Source organism: Lepidochelys kempii, chromosome 9 (assembly GCF_965140285.1).
Source record: "Lepidochelys kempii isolate rLepKem1 chromosome 9, rLepKem1.hap1, whole genome shotgun sequence".
NCBI lineage: Eukaryota > Metazoa > Chordata > Testudines > Cheloniidae > Lepidochelys > Lepidochelys kempii.
Genome location: NC_136388.1, coordinates 19,836,657 through 19,863,170, shown reverse-complemented (window position 1 = coordinate 19,863,170; position 26,514 = coordinate 19,836,657). Strand labels below are relative to the sequence as shown.

Sequence of the window (26,514 nt, the reverse complement as noted above, 5' to 3'; positions counted from 1 at the left end):
AATAAAATGAGAACAGAATTTCTTTGTGTGGGTCAAAACATGAAGAAAAGTGATTTTTCTCTAGTTTGAGCAGTATTGAAAATTTCTTCTTGCAATCCTAGAAGATACTGTAATTTAGTAAGGAGTCAAATTTTATTGTACTAAGGGTTATTATATCTAGCCTGTAAGGAGAGGTTATTTTTTTCTTATGGGTGCAAAGCAAGAATATATCTGACTGGCTAAATTGCACCTTTCAAAGTTAAAATTTAATGGTAACAGTCTTATGTTAAGCAGTAGTTTTCATTTAACAAGAAAGCAGACATGTAATTTCACTTAGCAATTATTAAAATAGATGATACAAACTTCATAAACATCTGTTGGGCCTTGAAAAGTTTTTCTTTATTTTTTATTTGAATTATGTTTAGGTGATCTCCAAATACTTTTGATTGTAATGTATTATCACATTTTTATTTGTGTGTGTGTGTGTCTTTGTGATTTTTAACAGACTTCAGCAAAAAACAGTTGTAGCCACTAGGGTAATCAACATTTGTTAGCTGGCAGTACTTCCAGATGCAACAATATTACTCTTACTCCTAGTAATATTACTCTTACTCCTGCCAAAAATTTAAAATTCTGCACACAATATTTTTAAATTCTGCAAAATTCTGCATATTTTGTCAGAATAACGCAATACAATCACTCTGGTTTCAATTATTTTCGTAATCTATTTAAATTACAATGCAATGGGTGGAAAATAAGAGTGGGGAGCATTGGAGAAAATCCCCAGACCCTCTTGTGTAATAGTAATGTAGCTAGGTTTGACGCTTAATTTCTACTTATTAGTTAACAAATATATGAATTTATATGCTCAGTGTTACAACACAGGCAACTGAAGAGCAAGTGAGGGAATCAAACTCACAATTTATATTGGCTACTGACCATTTCCAGAAAGATGGGCATATAAGTACTCTTGCAGCTTCCCTTCCCTTCCCAGTCAGAAGTCATTTTTCTGCAAGGAAGCAAAGGAATCTGTGGGGGTGTGAATTCTGCACATGCGCAGTGACACAGAATGCCCCCGGAGTAAGTTGCTATGTGATTTAGAGGCAGTAGGCTACTTTTTTAAATAAAAAGTATTTGCTGTGTTGTGACAGCTTTCTCGTGTAACACTTATTTTGCATATTTGCTTTAGAAAGCTTCTGAAAAGGGAAAATGATAACACACATTTTCACTCTCTCATGTTATATAATTAGCATTGAGGAGAAAATGACAGTTCCCAGGTCAAATTTGCATGTCAAAACTGATTAAGTCAATACCTATCCTCTACCTGAGTTCACCAATGTTTTACTTCGTAAATCTGGTTGGGATTGCAAGATTATATTCTAAATTAGTTAGGTGCTGCAAAACTGAGCAGAGCAGCACCTAAATATGTTTAAAAATCTGGGTTTTAATCTCTCAGTATCTCAGTTCTCAATCCATTTAAAAGAGCAAGTAACTTAAGAACGGCCATACGGAGTCAGACCAAAAGTCCATCTAGCCCAGTATCTTGTCTTCTGACAGTGGCCAATGCCAGGTGTCCCAGGGTAAATGAGCAGAACAGGTAATCATCAAGTAATCCAACCCCTGTCATCCATTCCCAGATTCTGGCAAACAGAAACTAGTGACACCATCCCTGCCCTGGCTAATAGCCATTGATGGACCTATCTTCCATGAATTTCTCTAGTTCTTTTTTGAACACTGTTATACTCATGGCCTTCCTGACATCCTCTAGCAAAAGTTCCACAAGTAAACTGTGCTGTGTGAAGAAATACTTCCTTTGATTGTTTTAAACCTGCTGCCTATTAATTTCATTTGGTGACCCCTAGCTCATGTGTTATGAGAAGGAGTAAATAAAACTTCCTTATTTACTTTCTCCACACCAGTCATGATTTTATAGATTTCTATCATTTCCCCATTAGTCATCTCTTCTCCAAGCTGAAAAGTCCCAATCTTATTAAAATTCCAATATATCTCTTTTGAGATGGGGCAACCACATCTGCACACAGTATTCAAGATGTGGATGTACCATGGATTTATACTGAGACAATATGATATTTTCTGTCTTACTATCTTTGGGGGGAGGGATAGCTCAGTGGTTTGAGCATTGGCCTGCTAAACCCAGGGTTGTGAGTTCAATCCTTGAGGGGGCCATTTAGGGATCTGGGGTAAAAATTGGGGATTGGTCCTACTTTGAGCAGGGGGTTAGACTAGATGACCTAGTCCCTGACTAGATGATCTTCCAGTCCTGATATTCTATGATTCTATCCCTTTCCTAATGGTTCCCAATGTTCTGTTAGCTTTTTGGATTGCTGCTACACATTGAATGGATGTTTTCAGAGAACTATTCACAATGACTCCAAGATGTTTTTTGAGTGGCAACAGCTAATTTAGACCCCATCATTTTATATGTGTAATTGGGATTATGTTTTCCAATGTGCACTACTTTGCATTTATCAACACTGAATTTAATCTGCATTTAGTTGCCCAGGCAGCCAGTTTTGTGAGATCCCAGTGTAACTCTTCACAGTCTGCTTTGGACTCAACTATCTTGAGTAGTTTTGTATCATCTGCAAATTTTGCCACCTCACTGTTTACCCCTTTTTCCAGATCATTTATGAATATGTTGAATAGGGCTAGTCCCAATACAGACTCATGGGGGCCACCACTATTTATCCTTTCCATTCTGAAAACTGACCATTTATTTCTACCCTTTGTTTCCTATCTTTTAACCAGTTACTGATCCATGAGAAGACCTTCCCTTTACCCCATGACAGTTTAATTTGCTTAAGAGCCTTTGGTGGGGGACCTTGTCAAAGACTTTCTGAAAATCTACACATTATATCCACTGGATCACGCTTGTTTATCCCCTCAAAGATTTCTAGTCTATTGGTGAGGTAGGATTTCCCTTTACAAAAACTATCCTGACTCTTCCCCAACAAATCGTGTTCATCTGTGTGTCTGATAATTCTGTTCTTTGCTGTACTTTCAACCAATTTGCCTGATTCTGAAGTTTCCAAGCAACTTGCAAGTCCCAGTAAATGGGTTATGTCCAGAGAAGGTTGCATGGGGTCACAGGATGCACAATCTTTTGCCAGGTCGGTGAGTGGCAGGGCTGTATTATGATATCAAGATGAGAGTGAAGATTTTTATGTTTAACATTTATTTCACTGTTATTTCATCCTTGCTTTTGTCTGTGTCATCTACTTGTTGTGGCTTGTCATAATCCTAGAAATATGAGTTCTCTGGGTAAGGGACTGTCTTTTCATTAATACTTGTTTATATAGTACCTTGCACACTGGGGCCTTGATCCTTAATTGGCACCTCTAGGTACTACTACAGTACAAATAATAGTGGTAATTGCCATCCTCTCACTATTCTAACAAGCAGTGTTGAGAATAGCTTTGCACCTGAAACATATTATAAGACAAAGAGAAAAAAAACCCTTCTTTTTATATAGTCTCTAAATATGTTTCAGGTAGAGAGAGGTTGAATCTGGAGATTTTTCTCTGGATTTAGAATTGATATCCGGTATTAAACGAGGGATTTTGCCACATGCCACTCCCAGAAATCCAATGCAAATAATTTGAACTATACTTATGGGTATGTAGATATTCTGGGGATACTCACCATTAATAAGAAACAAATGGGGAGCCATATTCTTTCCATAGTGGCATATCATCGCTACAGAATAACTGTTTGGGTATAACTGTAATTTACAACTTTTTTTTAATTTTTTTAATAAAGAAAAATATTATTTCATTCCCAGTGTCGTACTGACCAATATCTTACAATTGTGTTTTGGGGTCTAACATAACACTAAAAGCAGTTTAAATTCCCAGAAATGGTTTCTGGAAGATGTGGTCTGGTGCTGAGTTCCTAATAAAATGATGAACTGCAAACATTGCTCAGCAGCATTTAAGAATTATTTTCCTTGTTGAAGTCCTTTTCTAAATTGGGCTGTAATCTCAGTTTAAAAAACTCCAAGTAAAAGCTCAGGGCTGCTATCAGCCAGGAAATTATACACTCTTTAGTTTATATTAATTAAATAGTTATGTGGAAAGGGGAGTAAGCCATCTGTAATAAGCTAAAATTGCTGACACAGTACTCATAATAAGTTCTTTCCCAGAGGTCTTTATTGCTCTAATATAAAAAATCATTGACTTATGAAGTTCAAAGAAACTTTCAAAATCTTTTTTGTTATATTTTTGAGAGCTGTAACAGAAGAACATGAAGATATTGCTCATAATACTTAGAGCAATGAAACCATGGGAAAATATGCCTAGGGAGTAGGCACACTGTGTGTGAGCTCACAATGCTTTTAAACTGAGGGATTTACTTAAAACCTGAGTCAAAGTGGTCTTTGAGAATGGAAACCACCATAATGAGGTATCTAGGCTTTCTAGTAAATCACAGGAAAATAAAACATACTAGTATAAACGTGGGTACTAAAGTGCTAGATTTTTCAGCCTGTATATACACTGTTACACACTAACACACATAAACAGTTCCAAGGTGAAAACTGGACTGACTTTACCTATGCCAGTAATATGAATATGAGTTACGGTCTAGCTGACGTTTGTTAATCCCTGTTTGTAGCGGAATGCGCACACTTCATTTTCCAACATGGGAACTGGATTTTAATAAACAAACTGCTTTTTCCTTACATATGAGACTGGAAGGTTTTCAGAGATTGGACTACAGAATCTACAGTGCTGGCAGTGATTTTGTAGAGGAGGGCAATGGAAAGAGGGGAACTTGAAGGTTTATTTCAGCACATCCAATTTCAGGACAGAAGATGCCATTTAAATTATAGGGACAGTTGTGGCTTTTCCATAGCTATCTTTGTGTAATATTTATGAAAGAGGAAAAGAATCCCAAATGTATTGTTTTGTAAACTAATAGAAAATTTAAATGGGATATCTGGCCTTTCTAGGCAGATTTTCTATTTGGATAACTGTACTGAAACCAAGCATGCAAGAGGCCTCCTAGGTACAAGGGAGGTAGAATTAGGCAAACCCTAGTGAGATGCTCTGCGCTAGCATAAAAGGTGATTTTCACTTCTTGGCCTCCCTGGTTTCAATATTAATGGTGGAAGTGCACCTGTGCAAAAAGACCCAGTGTTGACAAGCATATGCCTTTGCTGCTTCAGTGAGGGAGAGCACATTCCATCTACACAGTCTTTATGCCAAGAGCCTGAAAGGATAGCCTTCCTTCAAGGATGAAATACTTTGGGCTTGACTCAATAAATAGGCCTCCTTATTGGACAAGTGAAAAACCCAGCTTCACTTTCACCTTCCAGATTCAGTTTGCAGGTCAGGTAGCCACAAAAACATTCTAAACACATTTGATACAGGAATCATGGCAAGGCAATTGTGAGATCCCAGGACGCCATTTTATACTAACTTTTCAGAGTTAAACTCGATTTTAAGTGAATCCAGGAGACTTCTTTAACATTAAGTCCTTGACCTCCAGTTCCAGGTAAAACTTCATGTGTTTAAACTGTCAAAGACCTGAATATTGTCTCTGTTTCCATGTGCTTCCTTGTCTATTTATGGTGTCAACCTGTTGTTTATAGTCTTATACAGTACTTAGATTGTAAGTTCTTTAGAGCAGGGACCATTGTTGTTTCTAAAGTTTCCCAGAATGGAGCCCTGGCCGTTAAGCACCACTGCAATGCAAATAACAAAACATAACTGTAACCTTAGCATTAGCAGGCCTTGGTATTCACAAAAGAATATCTTGGAAGGGAGTGGAAATTTGCACCCAATAATCAAGACAAATGGGCTGCTCTGGCCATTCCTGTTTGCCAGAAGGGCTTCCATTTTGCACAATGGCCTGTGCTTTATTTATTTGCTTGCACTTACTAGAGATAAAGTGACTGAAACCTATAAGTACCATAAATCTCTTGAACTTTGATTTTATAAAAATTCTCACTGCTCATATCCTTTCTCTCACTATGCTCTGAAGCACAGAAGATCATGGCAACTTCAGCTGGGGAAATAAGCCTTTTTCATAAACCTCTGCTTTCCTTTCTCCCTGGGACTCTGTGCTTTTTGCTACATTAAACTCCCTGCCACAAATATTACAAATATTTGATCTCCTTAGTTCTTATTATCCCCTGATCCCAAGCATTGATTGCCTTAAATTCCAGTCAGTACTTTTTAAACTCTTAACCATACCTCTGTTAATGTTGTTCTTGGGCCAGAGTTATAATGCAACTGGAATTAGTGTATTATAAAATGATCTATATAGTACACCTGACACCATGACCTCTATGATGCCTAATAATTCATGTGTATTTAAAAAATAACTAAGACACAGATAATTTCCTAGGGATTAATTCATTTTGAGATTTATAAATTAAGTGCCAGTATGAAGGAACAAAAGTCCATCTTTCATTTCCCCCCTCAGGGGAAAAAAAATCCAACTTCCTCCATTTCACAAGCAAAAGCTTGAGTAAAAAGATGAACCTTGCTCAAAGCCTTGGAAGTCAACAAAAAATACTTGAATTCTACTGGACAAACAAAGCAAATTCCAGTGGTTGTTACTGCTTGAACATTTTGTCTCTAGTTTGGAAGTGAAGACCTAGAAGCAGAAACACCCAGCAGGTAAGAAAGATGCAAACAATATAATTATATAACATCAATACCTTGAGTTGCATCCCAAAGGAATTAGAAGTCAGTGTATTCACAGAGAACAGGCAAAACATACTATTCATGGTTCACATCCCTAAGCAAGCATTCTGTACTAGTGGAAGGTCCTTTGCAGTCTTAAAGGGTGAGCCCATAAGAGCTCATTGGAGTCACAAAAATATCAGAGTAATATTTCTGAAGTGTCTAAAGTCCAGTTGTACAAATGCACTTGGGTGCCTAGCCCTCAGGCTTAAGTGCCTAAGTCCTGTTTTCAGGTGTGACTTCAAACCACCACATCCCTGCTTAGCTTCCACCTAACCCTGCAGGCACCTAAACTCACTTGACGCCTACGTTTTTGCAGTATAATGTCCCTAGGTGCCTATGTTTCTGCCTCTTAGTCTGTGCACTGCTGCCTCCCTCTAGGCATCCTGATGCCTATCTTCCACCTAATCCCCAGCACGATCCACTGGGCAATAGAGTGATTCTTGCTCTTTCTCTGGCCCCATTGGTGTTAAATTATTCACTTATTTAATTAAAGTGGAACAACTTCAATGGAGAGATTTAAGAGAGCCCCACATCAGAATATCCATAGCCCAGTGGTATGCACTGGAGAGGTGGTAGATCCCCTTTCAAGTCCTTGTCACCAGGCAGAGGAGGGACTTGAATTAGTGTTTTCCTATTTCCAGAGAGTGAGCCATAACCACTGGACTAGAGGTTAAAAAGGAATTGGAGGAATATCTCCCTCCTCAATGCTGCCCCACTCCCAGCTGTAGTGGGGGATTAAATGGCCTGTGAGCACAATACACCTGCTGCATTGGGCCCCAAGCTCAAGTTAGACAAAGGAATGTCCATCTTCCCCAGTTTATGGTTTGCAAGCAGAGCAATGTGCTTCCCTGCAGCCTAGATTTAGGTACCTATTTCCAAGAGAAGGCAGGGTTTAGGACGCAGCCCGCTTATTGGCATCTCCCTTTGGCTATCTTAGGCAGAGTGCTGCCGAGTGTGCTGGGTTTGCGGATCATATTCTTAGGCATCTCACTCCCTATTCATTGTATAGGGAGCCTAGCCATCTAACTCAGGTTTTGTGGATCACAGTGGTGTTCTTGTAATTTTTCTACGTGTTTAAAAGTTAAGCATTGTGACACTCTGTGTCTCAACACTTAAGTCCTTTGTGGATCTAGGCCACAGACTCAAGACACCATCAAATGAAAAAAGACCTAGACTTGAATTATCAAAAGGTTGGAGATGATGGCCCAAGGCAGAGTAGTACATTGAGAAAAGGTCCTAGAACCAGGTCACTGTTATAAATTGAAAACTAAAATTAAACCATAGTATTAGTTGCTAATTCATTTTCCTAAGCTCTTCTCAATTTTAAAATGTTACCTTTTTACTTGTCACATTTTCATCTGCTAGCTCATCATAGATCAGTTGATTTGGTATTTGCTCGTGTAATTCATTTGTAGAACATGCCTGTGCATCTTAATCGCCTCCATCAACATTGCCTGTGTACTCATGAAACCAGCACACTCTAATACAGTATTATTGAAAAATTTGGCCCATATTTTCTAAACTTGGCATCTCTTTTCAAGCATCTGCAATATTTATGCACAAATTGTTGTATGTGCAATTTAGGCCATTTAGACATCACAGTTCCTGACTGAACTTGCAATTCATGGTCAGATAACTACAGTTCATAATTATTTGTACTTGCAAAACTGAGGTGCAAAAGGTAGGCCTAGTTAAACCCTGGCTGAAAAATCAGGCCATCTCTCATGCCACTTTAACTTATTAGTGCCCAAAGATGTGGCCCATGAAGTCTTCTAGCGTTTTCATATGGTGCTAGTAAGGGAATGTCTTTGCCCCATGGACTCTATCATAGGAGCACTATTATAGTGCAGAGTTTCTGTGTTGTACGTAGATGGTTATACTATAAGGCACTTTTTTTGTGTTAAACACAATACTCTGGAGTTTTTTCATACCCAACTTTAACTTTTCCTGTTCTCACTGTTATGGTTTGTTCAAGTTTTTTACTACTTTCATTTTCTGAAAACGGACATACTACAATTTCCCCCATGCATTTAACTAGTCTGTTGCATAAAGTCTGGAAAATATTTGCCTGCATCACAGTTTTTATTCCTCCTATTTTGCCTTTAAGCAACCTGACAGCTTCATGTTGAAGATTTTAAACTTTATAATTCCCATTGATTAGTTTCTTCAGTGCAACTAATAGCCATTCAGTCCCTGCTTCAGTCTCTGTGGTTATAGCTATATCGTTGTAGACAGACACCCCACAGGGGTTGCTGTACTCCTGCCAGCACCTTACCACTTCCATCTCCTTCTGCTGATATTACGGCCAAGTTCATTCCCACTGAAAATCAAATAACTTGCTATGTGCATGACATTATCATTCCCTTCTCCACTGCCTACCACAGTAGTTTTCTAATCCCTTGTAAACCTTAGAATATTTTCTTTAAATTACATTTTGGCCAGCTGTTGCATTACTATTTGCCCATTACTTGGTCCAAGAAAAAGAGAAGAACTATTTGTTGATAGCTGAAGGAAGGTGCTGGATTAACATGAATGCAGATGTTTGATTTTTTTAGTGGTGATGAGGTGTGAATTGTTTTCACTGCAGGCAGTAGTTTGAGGGCAATTTTTTTTTAACTTAAGGTTGACAATGTTGAAGAAAGTAATATTTTATTTTCAATACATTTCATATAAACAACATAAGGAACTCTTGGAATTATTTTGTAGATAAGACATTCTTGATGCAAAACTTGGGAAGTCTGATGAAGAAGACAGCCAGTTTGATAATGGACACACATCAGTCTCGATACCACAAAAACTTCATGCACCATGAGGAGTCTCAGTAACTTCAGTGGGACCCATCACAGTGCATGAATTTTTAACGTGTGTAACTCTTTACAGGACTGGAGCCATGGTTAGTACCAATGAGCCAGATCATGTAGTCCTTATTCCTCCAAGAAGTCCCATTGAAGTCAATGGGTCTGCCCATATCAGTAAAGATTTGAACTACCAGTCCTTTAATATGTGGTTCCTATACATCTATCTAAAAACATCACATTAATAAAAAAAGCTCTTACTCTTTTCCTCTCACAATGCTGATTTTCAGGAAGAGAAGGGACCTATTTCTTTATGTGCTGTGTATCACTCAGGCCACAGCTCAGCAATGGTATTATTTATATGCTTAAAATTAGGCATCTGTTCTTTACTCAACTGGGGGCCTCATGCTGTTCCTTTCTTGTATATAGAGCTGCCTTATTTTCTGTCCCACTGACACATCCATAGTTGCTGAGGTCTCCATAAGTAACTGAATCAGTTTGAATTCCAGTTGATGAGAATAAGCAGGATTGGCAGGGGGGAGGTTCCCGTAGGGACAATCTGCAAAACACTCTAGCTCTATGGTGCACTGTCAGGCAAGAGAGATTTAGAGGCATGACAAGCAAGGCACAGTAGTGAGGCTGGCAGTTCTAAGCCCACAAAGATCCATAAGACATTACCTCTCCAAGGCGGGGTGCGCAGGAGCTCCAGGGATAGTCTTATGGCTGTAATAGTAGCCCATGGTGGGGCAGTGTCACTCCATGGTCCGCAGAAAGGCATCCTCCTCCCAGCATGACTTCTTCCTCCCTCCCCCACCATAGATATCCACAGTACACGATGCCTGATTCTTTTAGACTGCAGATTGGGGCTAGGCTTTGGCCTGAGACAATGATCATACTTTTAAATATATATTTTTAATAAACTTTGCCCCATGTTCATTACTGTAGCTCCAACCCCAGACCATTCCCTTTTCCTTAAGATATTCACTACTAAATCATGAGCAAATGTGTATTTAGAAAAGTATTCCTGTGTTAAGAGAATGTCAGATACAGATAATTTTCCTTCATCACCCACCTTCTTTTTAAAAAATATTTCCTTATAACTATAATGAAAAACAATAAAATATCTCTGGCAGTTTTGAATAACAGTCTATTGTTCAGGCAACTGCAAATGTTGCTATTTTATAGCCACATTTGATACATAACTTTATCAAAACAGATGTACCCCGAGATGAGTTAATTAAAATATTGAAATAGGTTAATTGTTTTGAAGCTTAGCCAACCGGTTACTTGTGATGTTTTCAAACAACCCATATTGCTGATTAGTCACATTTTGTGTTTTGATTTACCTCTTGAAATCTGACATTGCTGTAGTCTTTCAATGGGAGATATCAGGCCATTTGATGCCCGAAGAAAGGAACAAATAAAATAAAACACAGTATATTCTAAAAGCAGGGAAATTGGAGTTAGAGTTTTCAAGTGTCTTGTGTACCGCTTGTGTACATTTGATACAAGATGAAATCTGATAAACATAAGCTCATGATAAGGTGCATTCAAAAGGCACCAATGACTTTTAACATGTAAAGGACATATAACTATATGGTTGTGAGCAGCACTGTGAGGTTTGGGGATGACTGCATTGTGTCCTATTGCATAGACATCTCACCACCCCCCATACCTAAAAGCTTTTCTATGACATAGCTAAAAAAAATAATTTTTGAAACATGTAGAGAGTGTTAAAAACTGTTAAGTACTGTTTTATGATCCTTCTGTCTGTTCAACCCAATTTTTAATAATCAGATTCTCAACAAATAGTTGGAAAGTAAAATATATATTAACTTAATAGAGCTTGTTGAAAGATGACAAACATCTTCAAATACTTTCAAGGGAAAAAAATGTATATCCCAATGTTGTGCTGTTGTAATTTCTGGGGGAAAGAACTTGGTAGGGTTGTTCTTTCTTTTTACAATGTTCGTTTCAAAATGTATAAATTTTCAAAGTCAAAAATAATGCTGGGGCAGAGATGGCTTGGTAGGAAGCATACAGATGAGATAGGATGTCCCAGTGGTTAAAGAGGATTGAGGTTCAATTCGTTACTTTGTCACAACATTTCTGCATGACCGTGGGCAAGTCACTTAGTGTCTCTGTGCCTCAGTTTCTCTTCTGAAAATGGGGATAATAACATGCCTACCTCCTGGGGTATTTTGTAAGGACAAATACATTAATGGTTGTGCAGTGTTCAGATACCATAATAATTGTGACAATATAAAATATGTTGTTAAAGCTGTAAATTTAAGTTTATTCCATAGTTACACAAATAAAGGAGTGTATTCTTTGGTTCTCATGACCACATAGGTGGTGCAAATAATATGTCTGGGACCCTGTTCTGACTTCAATTGACAGCAGTTCAACACCCGATATGGTCAAAATGTGTGTACCCACATAACTGTGGACAGAACTAGGCTCATGGGATGTTGGGAGGGGGGTACACGGAGTTCATAATCACATAATTTACTTGGTTTGAAATGACACAAAATTAAACAAAGGACCATCTGGGATGAATATTACAAATGACTTCATCTAAGTGAGGTTGAATCCTGGAAATATGCTCCTTAGCAAAGAGGTAAGCTGATCTTTCAAACAAAATTCTTTGGTTTAAAAGGTAGATCGTGTGTGTGTGTGTGTGTGTGTGTGTAGATTGAACCATAATTAGTGTTTGTATTGGTTTATCCCATTATTTCACAAGACTTCTGCCATCTGTTAAAACTACAGAGCTGGTATATTCCCCCTCCATAGTCCCCTCCAGTCTATGGTAATACAGGAAAAGCAGTAGAAGCCTGGGACCTATAAATATCGGACCTGAATCCTCCGATCCTCTGTCAGACAAACACTGTCCCTCTGATTTTTCTCTTGTTCCCCTCCAGTAATGACAGCAACAAAGTAGCCATTCTGTCAGTGATTACCAAGCCATGACTACATCACTTTTAAGTGAGAGGGAATTTTAGGGCATACCTTGATCGTTAATATTAGGACCTCATTGGAGCAGGATCCTATATTCTCCTTCTCTTCCAGTCAGGGAAGTGTGCTGTCATAAAACTTGACATTTCTACCTACTTCTTGAGATGATTGCTCCAGTCATGAAGTGTGACTAGGTAGAGACACAGGTATCTCAGAAACACAGTCTCAGTGATAAGTAACTAAAATAAAATAATTTTCTATCCTCTATGTGTGGGATATTTAGTTTTCTCTGAAGAAATGAATGATGTCCTTGATACTGTGTTCCTGATTGTAAGAAAATGCTAGTAATTTAGGCTTGACAGTTGCTCAGTTTAATATAGAGAAGTATTATTAATAATATTATTAGTTATATTTTGCATGGTGCTTTTCAAAACAGAGGAAAACTTTATCTTTATCTCTGAGCTAATGTTCTAAGGCACTGATCCTGCAAACACACACGTGAGTAACTTCACAAATGTGGGCAGTCCCATTGAATTATTTTTTTCATATGTCAGAGCATGATTGCAATCAAATTTAGGAAGATGGAAGAAAAGTTGTGAAGATGCGAAGCTTCACATTTTTGTAAAGATGCACAATCTGTGTTTCTTGCAGATTGCATATATCAGATTATCAAAATAACAGTGTAGTAGAGCTCTGAAAAGTGACACTGTGAGAAAGCACCATGCCATTCCATGCTCATAGTCTCTCAAAATTGCATATAAAAATCATTTTAGAATTAAACACTATTTTCTAAATATCAACCCTGATAACTCAAGCTGGGATCAGAAAGTCAAGCTGAGTTCTTTCCTTCTGATTATAATCATCATTAATAAAGATTCTGTAGGCCAAATTCTGCCCTAATTTACACTTCTGCAGCCGTCAGTGTGTTGCTTAGGTATAATTGATTCACTCTGAAATTGTTTTAACGATGCATGAGAAGGAATAGAATCCAGCTCATTCTGTTAATGGCATTGGCCCTGATAGATGACAGGAATGAAGGGTAGTTTTAAAACAAAACAAACTTATTTTTGTTCCTGAAATCTACAAATATGACTAAATATACAAAGGGAACAGTTCTGCTGAGCATGAAGGGGCCATTTTTTAGGCACACTTTTCACAATGTAACCTCAGTTTAAGGTTGATAAATGATGATACTCTTGAAAAACAGTTGATTATGCAAAGTATGTGAGTTGTAATTACAAAGTAAGGTTATTTAACACCTGTGGTTATCAGCTGTTACTACAAATATTAAAACTTTTTTAATGGATTGTGAATGCAATTAATTTAGGGATGATACTTTGGTATTAGTATTTGGATGTGCCTGTGTTTGAATAGATCAATGTAACATTGACCATCGAAAAAAATTACTAGAAAGACAAATTTTGAGTCAGTTGATATTTTAAACATATATTTATCTAGGTAGGCAGTTGACTTTATAGTTCACTTCATTGGACGTCTCAGAAGTTTGAATGACTCTAATATGATCCAGTTCTACAATGACATTTGAACCTAATTATTAACATTATAGTTATCTTTTCAGAATGGGATTAGGTAAGAGTCAAATTTTATTGTTAAAGCAAATATTTTCACTAATTGTATAAAACTTTACTATAGTATATGATCATTCCATTTTAAAAACAAAAATTGGGGGAGGAGGAAGGTTTGAAATCTTATAACATCTTGCTTTTTATTTTTTCTGTCCTTATCATTCTATTTTAATGTTTATTTAAGTTACTAAAACTTATAAAATTAGACATATATTGATCTGTTTTAAGTGTAAGCAACAAGGATCCAATTAATTTAATAAAGTTATAATTATGAAAAGCTAATAAAATAGAAACTATCATTCATAATAATTCTTAGTTTTATTCGTTATTGTTTCTACATATAGCACTTCATAAATCAGAGGGTGCACACAGCTATTCCCACCATACCAATATGGGATTATATAATATACTGCTTCAGCATAGCATTGTTACATTCTGTTTACTTTTTTGCTGCTTCAGCAAATAACCTTTGCTTCCCAAGTTAACTCTCGGCAACAGAGTTCTAATTCTGTCACAATTTTAACTAAATGAGATTTATTAGAAAGAGAAAGTACAGATTTTAAAATAAGATTTAATTTCCCAGTGATAGTGTTCAGAAATGGGAGGTTATGCAACTTTGTAGTTAACATACTTTTACATTTCAAAATAAAGTGTGTGAGGACATCTTTGTACCTCTTGCCTGTGAAGCATCTGTTTTCCTCGTCTGTTATGTAAAGGTTTCATTTGACGATTCAGATTTTTCCAATGCATTCATTTTCTTGGGAGGGAAAAATTCAAGTTCCAATCAAAATAAAGCTCCAGGCATATTTTCCCTCTCTCTCCGTGTGGACTCAACTGCAGATGGTTGCCCAATTACGTGGAAGTATAAAATGACATACTAGGTGACTCTTCAGTCGGAGACCTCATTCACTGTAGGGTCAACTTGCACTGCAAAATCTGCACTTGCAGTTGAATTGCTGGTATAAATTGTACATACAATTCAGCTATAGCCATAGATCTGAGCAGTTGTATCTCTAAGCATCTGAATGTGAGCACAAATCAGACAAATAAAAGCTCAAATTCTTAGCTTTGCACCCACAAGTAACTCTTATGAGCACAAAATTTTAGGCACAATTGTACTATTTTAAACCATTCCTCCTCAAAGATATAGAGAGAGTGTGTCCTGAAGATCAGTGAACTGTGTCAGACCAACTGGGAAAGAGACTTTCAGAGTAAAGGGCCATTCATTGAAAATCCTTTGCCTCAGTCTCCTTCTAGTTAAACCTGGGAACTATTAGCTTGAGTGTCTCTTCTCAATTCATCTTGCATGGTATTACTCAGAGAGATGTAGTCAAATAGCAGCATAGATTGTTAGCGCGAACACTGCAAAGGTGACAGTGAGAGGCAAGAAGTAGCAGAGACAGTGGGCAGTGGCAACAGCAGAGGAATTGCTCAGCCTCCCTCCCCCACCAAGGGCTGGGATGCAAACCCACATGAACTCACTCCTGAATTTTGGGACTTTGCCAGCCTCTGATAGCTGTGAATGTACAGCAGAGGGAGAGGCAAGTGCCTTTTTAAAAGGGCATTCGTGGGTCGGACTTTCACACCACAAGGTGAGAAACTGAGGCAAAGACCACTGCCTAACATACTGTGGTTATGGTTCGTTATGGTTTGTGCTTTTGAATCATTGTTGCAATGTTTTTTTTTCCCAAACTAAAGCTGAGTTCCCTCTCCCTTTTATTAAAACATTTATTTTGTTATGTACAGACTCTCTGCTTGTGAGTGGGGAAGTTTTGCCTTGTTGAGGCACCCAGGGATGGTGTTTAGTTTTCCAAATTATTGGATGGGGACTTGAGTCAGTTCTGTTTTGTAATGTTAGGATGAACCCCTAGATAATGAACCTGGCCGTTGTTGCTGCTGACACCACATTACATGGTTACATTACAGGGTCACATTCAAAATCACTTAGGAATGGATCTGTAGAAAGCCAAACCTGGTATTGTAACAAGAAACAAACTGGAAACCAGCATAGAACATAGTGGTAGCACAATCCCTGTGAGATGCAATTGAGCAACCACCTTCTACATTCATTGATATTTGAGAATGGTCTTCAGGTGTAGTTACGTGCACAGCTAACCACAATCCATATGTGGAGTGACCGATGACTGTAGCATTGTGTGCTCTGTGAGGGTCACAATCTTATATCCAAGATCAGAAGCGGGGGGGAGGGAAATGTGGCCCTGATGACTAAACACCTCATGTTGCTACTTTTTAAAAAAAAAAAAAATCTGGATTCTTATTTCACCTAAGGTAGACTCCCCTTTTTTTCAGATACCAGAGGGCTTTGTACAACTGAGGATTTTTTAGAGAAGGCTGCTTTTGTGGCCCTAGCTACTAAATATATTCCCATTCAGATAAACCTCTACAAAGTTTGTAGTACTAGACAGTGTCAAATGAAATTCACCAAAACGCAGAGGTATTAGAATATAGACTAATGTTCTTGACTAAACTGTTATACCAGCTGACACAAATTCTATTAAAACCTGTAGGTTTGTGTCAGTTTTAAGATGAATGTATGTGTAATTCAGGAATATAATAAATCATATTTTAAATGTCACGTCACTTATTGCTCTCCAGGTTGTAGAAACCTCAAGCTACTATATTTCTAAAATCCTCAAAGTACTGTAATTCACAAAAGTCAAGAAACAGAGTCAGGAAAAAGTCAAATAGCAAGGGCTGAAATGGATCTATACAGTTTCTTGTAGTCAGGAAAAGAAATAGAATTTCTCTGCATATATTTTTTTTCCTTTATAAAAATGATCTCTGTTTTCCACATGTTAGAAAAGTTGCTTCTAAATTTTGCCAATATATTTACGTAACACTGTATCTCTGTAGTGCCTTCTAAGATACCTTTTCATCTCAAATAAATTGGTTAGTCTCTAAGGTGCCACAAGTACTCCTTTTCTTTTTGCGAATACAGACTAACACGGCTGTTCCTCTGAAACTTTTCATCTATGAATCTGTGATCCTATCTATATTGTGTACAGAAAAGGGGAATCTTATAGTGAATCCATAAGAAAAAAATTAATTATATTAGAATTATATATTTTACTATATGTGAAGCATGAGGACAGCAATGCTGCATTGCAGCAAGAGGAATACATGTATTCAAACTGTTCACATCCTACTTTTACTGGTATAATTTGGGGAATGTTATTTTTGCATTCATAACTTAGAGCAGAACAGATGATGAACATTAAGTTTGAAGACATTAATCCATTATGTTGCTAGTGATTCCTCACTATAGGAAGAGTTTAGATTGCCATAATGTGATTTTTGTTCTGCTGGAGAAAGTTCATTATAAGAGAATTCAATAAAAGTGGGTAATTTTAATCAAACTGATGTTTTTCTTCCATACCACTATATCATAAATCCATGCTAGTGGATTCATAGTTAAGGCTGTAACTGTGTTTCTAGTACACAAAAGTGTTTGTGACTCTTATACCTCAAGGTCCTGGAGAGCAAGGGGTGCACAAAAACTGCTTTGTACCTGTAATTACTCTCTAGACAGGGGACAATTTCATTTTCTTAAAGTTTGAAGTTAAGAAAAAAAGGAGATTCAAACGAGTTTAAAACTGAGAGGCTTTCACGCTAAGAATAGTCCTTTCTTAAAATTTTTTATTTAGATCTCTATCTAAAATAGCTAAGTCAAGAATTCAAAATGTGTGTTATTCTGATGACCTCCATGGGAAATACTGTCTTTGAGAAGACTTATGAAAGTTGAAAGGTACATTTTAGAGAGATTTGCTACAATATGTGAACCTTATAAACTCTGCTAATGGAGTTTTAAAACTTTTTAAAATGACAGTGGTTAATCCTGTAAATGTCTGTGCTGATTTTTTTAAAGTGGTAAAAAAGTTTATAGCCTCCTTTTTGTTATGGAAGATACTTTTGAAAAGGCTTGTACTAATACAGTGCTTTCCATTTGTAGATTTCAAAGTGTTTGGCCAATGGCAGCAAGCATGATTGTCCCCAAACCACACATTGGAAAAGGGAGGCACTGAGAGGGAAAGTGACTTGCCCAAGGACACATGGTGAGTCAATGCCAGAGGAGGGACTAGAACCATTTGTCCTAAATATCAACTCATCACTAGAGTTTAAAGTTTTCAATGGAAATTTCTCTTAGAAATCACAGTTATTCTCTTATTGTATTCTCACCAGGACCTACTCCTCAGATCTGTCAACATCTGTCATCTATAAGAGGTCCTTTCTCAAATTTCTAGTTTTTCTATCCTTACTCACTCACTTGCTATCCAGCAGGTGATGGTGGGGGGGATCTCCACCCCAACATATTCCCCTCACATCCATGCTCTTTGATTCACTGACTGCCCCAGGAGAATCACCACTATGAGAGAGAATACAAGAGAATACTCATTCTTGTGCTGCTGCTACTTCCCTGTACTCCTTCCTGGGGCAATGGAAGGAACATTACTCGCATTACAACTAGGGCTGTCGATTAATCACGGTTAACTCATGCCATTAACTCAAAAAAATTAATTGTGATTAATTGCACTGTTAAACAATAGAATATCAACTGAAATTTATTAAATATTTCTACATTTTCAAATATATTGGTTGCTATTACAACACAGAATACAAAGTGTACAGTGGTCACTTTATATTATTATTTTTATTACAAATATTTGCACTGTAAAAATGATAAAGGTAATAGTATTTTTCAATTCATCTTATACAAGTGCAATCTCTTTATCCTGAAAGTGTAATTTACAAATGTAGGTGTTTTTTTTTAATGTAACTGCACTCAGAAAAACAACAACAATATACAACTTTAGAGCCTACAAGTCCACTCAGTCCTAATTCTTGTTCAGCCACTCACTAAGACAAACAAGTTTGTTTACATTTACAGGTGGGAAGTTTGTTCCTCTTCCACACACACACACACACACACACACACACACATACAATAGATGGTCACTCTTGAGAACATGTATAGAATGGTTCACTTTGATCATTGAACTCAGTGTCCTTAGCTATAATAAACTAGTATGAGGATGGCGGGGGAACTGAGGGAAACAGAACCATAGTCTTGTCCCAACATCCTTCCTTTGTGCCAGAGCAAAAGGTAATGTCCTCAGCAGGAGGTGGTGATAGCCATCTACAAAATAACTTTTGCTGATTTGTGATTGGCAGGGACTGCTCAAATTGAAGAAGTAAGAATGTCTTAATCTCCTGCTATTGTAAGAACATAAGAATGGCCATACTGGGTCAGACCAAAGGTCCATCTAGCCCAGTATCCTGTCTTCCAACAGTGGCCAATGCCAGGTGCCCTACAGGGAATGAACAGAACAGGTAATCATCAAGTGATGATGTAGTCACTCCTATCATCTAGATATTAAGGGCCATATTCTGCCACTTGGATTCATCTTGAGTGGTTTCTTACTCCAGACATCTAGAATAGCCCCACTTAAAACTTAACAATAAATTTCGTAGAGAGGGAGTTGTGAGTATAAATATTTATTAAAATATATTTCTTTACCATATAGTCCCTCTAATTAAAATATAATAATGACCAGAAGGGGCAGCTATGATTAGAAATTTAAACAAGAATGACTATATTATCATTGCAATTGTTGCTTTGCTCTTAGAAGTTCCAGAAAGGGCACTGGCAATGACTTCCCCGACCTATTTTAGTCTACTAACAATCACAAGCACAGTGAGACTAGATTCTTGAAAACAAGCAACATGAATGCATTGCTTTTTGATCAGCAAGGATGTGACTATGCTTGGGTAGTTTAGAGAATTCCATAATTGTTTTGGGTGACTAGAAAACGAAGTATCTGAGTGTGATAGTGAGATGTAAGTAGCCTGAGAAGATCTTTTATATGTATTCCTTGCTGTTAAATACTGAGTCATTTCAAATGTTCATTTTGGAAAAGACCCCTCCAATTCAATTCCTAGACAATGGCAAAATGTTGCTTTTCTCTAATTAATGAGGTAGACCAAGAGGTCACTAAATTCAGAAACTACTGGCAATAAATAAGGAATAGAGTCAGTAGCATTTGGCAGAAAAAAGAATAATGAACATAAAGCAAAACTTTTAATGTTTGAGCCAACTGAAATACTATGACCACTCAAATTCTGACATACTCTTTTTAGTTTGACTGATAAATCAAGTGTAAGTATATAGGAGCTGAAAAATTTTATCCTTATCTGAAGTGCTTTCCATAGCAACAGAATGAGAGAGTTTTGTTTGTCAATAATTGGCTAAAACCTAAAGTTGAGGCAGTCTGGGAGATTTAGGGATCTATCTTCCATTAATTCTGCAAAGGTTTGAAAATCTCAGTGCCCCACCACCATATATCAATGAATACAGAATCCAAGATATGAAAACTAGTAGAACTGTGAGTTGGATATATGGATATACGTGAGGAGAGACTAAAAAGATTAGGGCTATTTAGCTTAGAAAGGAGATGACTAAGGTGGGATATGATAGAGTTCTATAAAATTATGAATGATGTGGAAACAAGAATCATCTTGTTTACTCTTTCATACAGTACAAAACTCAGGGGACATCCCATGAAGCTAATATGCAACAAGAGGAAGTATTTTTTCACACAATGCACAATTACCTGTGGAACTCATTGCCATGGGATGTTGTGATGGCCAAAGTATATCTGGTTCAAAAAAGAACTGGATAAGTTAATGGAGGATAGATCTATCAATGGCTATTATCCAAGATGGTCAGGGATGCAACCCCGTGCTTGGGGTGACCCTAAAACTTTGACTACTAGAAGCCAGCAGTGGAAGTCAGGGGTGGATCACTCCATAATTGCCCTATTCTGTATGTTACCCCTGAAGCTCTGGTATGGGCCACTGTAGGAGACACGATATTGGGCAAGATATTCTGACCAAGTATGGCAGCTCTTATGTTCTTTTAGAGATCACACTGGAACACAGACCTAAGGGGGATAAATAAGACTGGATAAAAAATGGTTATTTCCATCAGTGACCCAATCCTGCTACTGCTACATTGGAAGTTTTGTTATTTGTTATTGGTTTCAACAAGAGGAAGAGTAGGCCTTTGATCTGTTCTTGCTGGATGAACAGGAATGCCAGTTCCTGAATTGTCAGGATATGATTGCTGAGGATGGGTGTCTTAGTTTTATTATGCTAGCTTCCATCTTTCTCTGTAACAAAATTTTCCAGTAACATGAGCATATCTTTTAGATTGCTCCGTAATGCAGTTTGTGCATATTCATATTCTGCATATATTTCCTGTGCTTTCTGATGTGCAGCCTTTTAAGCAATGTTAAGTAATTACATTCTCTTCAGTTGCATTATATATGACAGCATCGTCCGGCTCATCTTTCAGAAGCATGTTGCCCTGTGGAGAAACAGTCCAGACTGCTCTTGAGAATGCATTAAATAGGCAAGTTTGACTCTCAGACCCCAGTGCTTAGACATATTTTCCATGCCAAACTAAGGAAGCAGCAATGCAAAAGAGCTAGGAATTATTGTTTATTATTACTGTAGTGCAACCTTGGATGTCCCTTAAGGCTGTGTCATTTGTGTGAGCACTGAACTAACCTGATATTGTCGTAGTATGAGTACTGAAACTACCTTAAAGAAAGCAACAAGTGGCCTCAAGTTTGCTAGTCTTATGAGCATGATATTGTCATAAGCAGATATAGTGAAGAATTGTAAAAGGAAGGAAAAATTGGGTCAGGAAGCCAAAACCAAGATTTTTCTTTTTATCTGATGCTGTCAACATTCTGCTTCATGATTCCCTCTCAAAACCAGCCATCAATCAGAGCAACTGCCAGAGATGTCATGTTCTTAAGATGCGGTAGCACTGTTATAGAGTTCAAAATATCTTGTATCTGTTTGTTCATGATGATCTCAGCTTAACTTTGCTATCAAAGGACAACTTTCCTATCAAACGACAGCTTGATGTTTTCTTAAGTGAAAAATGTATTCTAATCTATTTGACCATTTTCACTAACTTTACTACTGTTTTTTTTTTTAAAAATGTGTGGACCCTCAGCCCCTGTTCTGATACTTTTTTCCTTGTCGAGCTGACTCTCTTTGGCTTGGGAACTTTGAAGACTGCCATCTCATTTCCACAAAGCCTAGTCTGCTGGAAATGCTTCCAGTTTCATTATTGTCAGAAGTCTTTTTCTACATTAACATTACACGATTTAAGAACATAGGTCTAGTCATAGTCAAATCAATTTTCTGAGTATATGGCAGGGAGGGAGGAGATGCTGGAGCATTCAGAAATTTTAAAAGTACATTTAAATTATTTACAGGGTTGCATTACTTTCTGAATAATGCGGCACTGTAGATGGATGATTCAAAGCAGTGCCAAGTCTTTTGTAGTCATTTAAGACGCATTTTATGAATCTATCACTCTCCGTATCCACCCACAGACACTTCTCAAACAGCTGAGGCCAAAATCATTATCATGTAGATAAGAGTGAGCCTCACAAAACAAGTACAACAGTTTTAATTAGTCTAATGTATTTAAATTCTCAGAAGATTTTTTTTTTAAAATGCACTTCCAGCTGTTTGGAGCATAACTGCATAAAACCCAGAGTGAGGCAGTGGACTGTATTCATCCCAGGGTGAATGGTAAAATACATCCAGACACACCACCCCCAGTGGCCAATGTCATCACAATTCTCTCTTGATGAAGGGACCCTTAATAAGCCAGCATTACCTAAAACAGTGCTGGCAGGGAAAGGAGATGCTTAGGATAGCAAAGGTCTGTGCTGATTCAGCAGCACCTTTTGGCATAAATTCTACATGGCCATAGCTTAAAGGTGGAAAACCCCTAAAACGTGTGGCAGAGACAAACGCTGAGAACATCGGGGGGTGCAGAAAACCAAGCTGTCCTAAAGGAAAGTAATTTACAGCTTTTCATAAGCCATCTTTGGTAAATCTAGCATTTTCACCCAACTGGTAGTAAAGACTATTCCTGTATTCTCTTAACATCACATGTGAGGATAAAGGTAATTTCACCATGCACTATTGTTTTTTTTTCCCTTTTATTTTCTGTTTTCATTTAGAGATGGGAGAGTGTAACCAGGGGAAAATGTGTGTGCATCCAGGAAGGTTAAAAGGTAACTATGAATGGAAATGAAAGTATTTTGTTTCATAAGAAATAAACTAATGTAGATGGCTTCAATTTCATCTTCAAGGATAGGATTAGAGAGGTGAAGTAATTCAGGTAAAATAAGACCTCAAGCTGTAAGAAAAGGAAAAATTGTTTTCAGTAAAATGTAATGTCAATATTTTTGTAGTATCTTTCTGGGCTATTTCTTGACTCAGAAATTTTGCTTTTTATTAAATTTCTATGCTATCATCATATTTTGCATTGAAAATACAAAAAATGTGGATTTTTGATGCAAGCTGACCTTTAATTGTCTAAAAAATTATATTTCAAATTTTAAATTTGAATTCAAATTATATTTCAAATTTTAATTGTATTTGTTCACTAATAAAAAAAGGAGCCTACAGTCCTAGTCGTTCTATCTCTGATCATAAAAATAGTTTTGGAAAACTAAATTGTATTTGAGAACTTGTTGGCTATCAACCTGTGTCTGATTCTCTGGGGTTAGGTTCCACATCTATATATAGAATCTTATTTAGCCCCCCGAGCATCTGGTCACCTTACAATCTTAAATGTATTTTTCCTTACAATGTCTCTGTGAGGTAGGAAATGCTGTTACCCGCATTTTACAGATAGGCAACTGAGGCATAAAGAGACTAAGCCTTAACTAATTTATGATCCTAAGTCTCGCTGACTGTTAGTAAGACTTAGGCTTGTAAGTCAATTCGGTATTGGAGCACTGAAAGGAGTACACATACCTTTTAAAAATCTGGCCCTAAAAGTGACTTGCCTAAGGTAATATAAGAAGTCTGTAGAAGAGCAAGGAGTTGAAACTGGTTCCCTTAAGTCTAAGCCTAACACCCTGACCAGTGGACCATCCTTTCTTTATTGAGCTTTGATTATTCCCTCTGTTTTTCTACTGACATCTAGTTCCGTTGTTCCTTCGTAGTCTTGTGCCATATCAACCTACTCCTCAACTGCAGCCTCAGTTGCTCATTTGCTGATTCAATGGGGGTAAGGAACTAGGTTTTCAGGAAAGTAACTTCTGACTCTTGAACTAAAGGAAGAAACATGTTTGTTTGCCTAAGACCTTCTACAGCCATGAGTGCAAATATTCCTGGCTGGGTCTGTATAGTGTGCACTTGACATCTCTACTCACACAGGATGAAACCAGACTCTTTAGTTCCACTCACAGAGTGGAAGCAGTACTGCTTAGCTTAGCACATAGGAATCCTGACCAGAAAAAGGCATCATCCTCCAGTGTAAAAGTGACTGAAATGACATATTTATCTTTGCCAAATTCAGTGGTGACATAAACAATTGTGTAACTTAGGATATCATAGGCCAGGTTCATCCATGTGCTAGCTCAGGGATAGAGGGGAATCCGCTTCCTGCCCTTGATATGACCAGAGCCCTTTGTCTCCAAAAATCCACCTTCACTGAGGTTTTCCATGAATGGGGGGTATTCCTGTGGCCTTTTTACTTGCTTGTAAGTGGCATAGAGGGTCTATAGGGCAGGGATTAATTCCTCCTGGTCACAAAATGAATGTAAATGGTGGTGGAGTTTACATAAATGTGGGAGTTGGGGGTAGACCAAATGACTGAATTTACATACTCAGCCTGTCCCAGAAACCTCCTTGAGAACTGCACCTGTTCCTCCAGGCTAAATGTGCCCCTTTATATTTATAAACATCCAACATAATCATCAGACAGTAGATGATGGTTAATAGATTGGGTGAAGATTTGTTTTTGAGGATACTGCATGAATAGATTAAATGATTCATTTTTGTCTAGTTTATACTGTTTGAAATCATGGCATGATGGTCATAAATTCTGTGGGTCAAATTCATCCTGGCATTAGCAGTCACAGTTCCATTGAAATCAGTGGCATTATTCCTCTTTGCAGTATTATTGAATTTGGCCCGGAGTCTTCAAAACTGTGTGCTGTGCTGCCCTGTGAATATGTTTGTCTCTGTTTTGGGTATAAATTATGAGAAAACAGAATTTATAACAAAACAAAAAGTCCACATTGTAGTATTATGCAAAACAAATGCCTTTTTTAATTTTTTTTTTGCACTGTAGAGTTCTTTAGTTCATTGCTTCTCAATCAGTGACCTCCAGGGAGGTCACTAAAGGCAATGGAGTGGGGGGAAGCAGGGAGGGAGTAGCCATGAAGTGTTGAACTTTAGTTACAATTAAAAACAAAGAAAAACTTGCTCTCCTACTCCCCATATACCCCCGCTATTCATGGTTGAGTACTGTCTGTCAGCCTCTCAAAACACATGCACAAATAAATTACATAGGCATATCATTCTCACTGATACATTTTTTACATTACTTTTGTAAAATGTAAAGGGATTGGGGAAATTTTTAACTTCAGAATAAGGGACCACCAATCTAAAAAGGCTGAGAAACGCTGCTTTAGTCTGTGGTTCATTAACTATGAGCGTCTATAATCCTTACTTCCAAATCTAGGATAGAGGACCTAATACAATTCATTCACAGGAATAGTCTCGTTAATAAATGTTTTTGTCACTTCCCGCATGCTCATAAATTTTATCTAGTTGTTTAATTCTATTACAATGATAGTTACATTTTTGGCCCATTTAAACCGCAGTGACATATTGTACTTTTAAATGATGCCTTGGCTAACATTCTTTGTCAATAAAAACAGATTCTGATACTCAAGCCTGTGTGAAAGCTATGGTTGAAAACATAACAATTGCTGTGTTCACTTACAGAAGTATCTTTACTACCAATATTTTGGGGTACCAACACGGTTACCTAAAATCTAATTATATTTTCTTCTGTTCCATTCTTTCATGTAGTCTACCTTTGTACTCCAAAGTCCAAATCAACCCAAAATATAAAGCAGAGAATTTTGAAAAATACAGTTTTTTATTTTAAAGATCTGGGGTGAAATTGTGTTTTCAGTTTCATCGGTGTAAATCGGGAAAAAAATCTATACTAATTTCAGTAGTTACCCCAGTCTTATTGAGAGCAGAATTTAACCCTGGTACATTTAACATTGGGAACATTTTTGATAGACTGTGACTTCTGCAAAGGATTTACTTACAGGGTGAGATTTTGGCATTTCTGTTATAGCCCTGAGTAGGGGCAGTGTGGAATTGCACAGCCCAGGAACAGCACTGGCAAGTCAGTGCCTTAGGCTAGTATAGTCTTTTCCAGGGCTACTCATAGTGCATGGGAAGTGGGCAACTTGCTTCATCCAACAGAATGCACCAGCCTTTCTCTGCAGAAGGGTACTGTAGGTGGACAATGCCATAACTCTGGCCCTTTCCTATCTGGATCCATCTTCCTTGATATCTTTCTTTGCTGGAGACCAGGGAACTAGCAGCACCTGTAGCCCAGCA

The 26,514-nt window shown here is 37.5% G+C and overlaps 1 long non-coding RNA gene across 4 annotated transcripts in view; it reads left to right on the top strand.

Annotated features, from left to right (window-relative positions):
* Positions 1 to 26,514, top strand: part of LOC140916868 (uncharacterized) — a 312,730-nt gene that overhangs the window by 273,433 nt on the left and 12,783 nt on the right. For all 4 annotated transcript variants that reach the window (XR_012160675.1, XR_012160673.2, XR_012160674.1 and 1 more), the window contains 2 exons: positions 17,999 to 18,101; positions 23,097 to 23,150. This is a non-coding gene — a long non-coding RNA (uncharacterized LOC140916868). The remainder of the gene's footprint in view (positions 1 to 17,998; positions 18,102 to 23,096; positions 23,151 to 26,514) is intronic.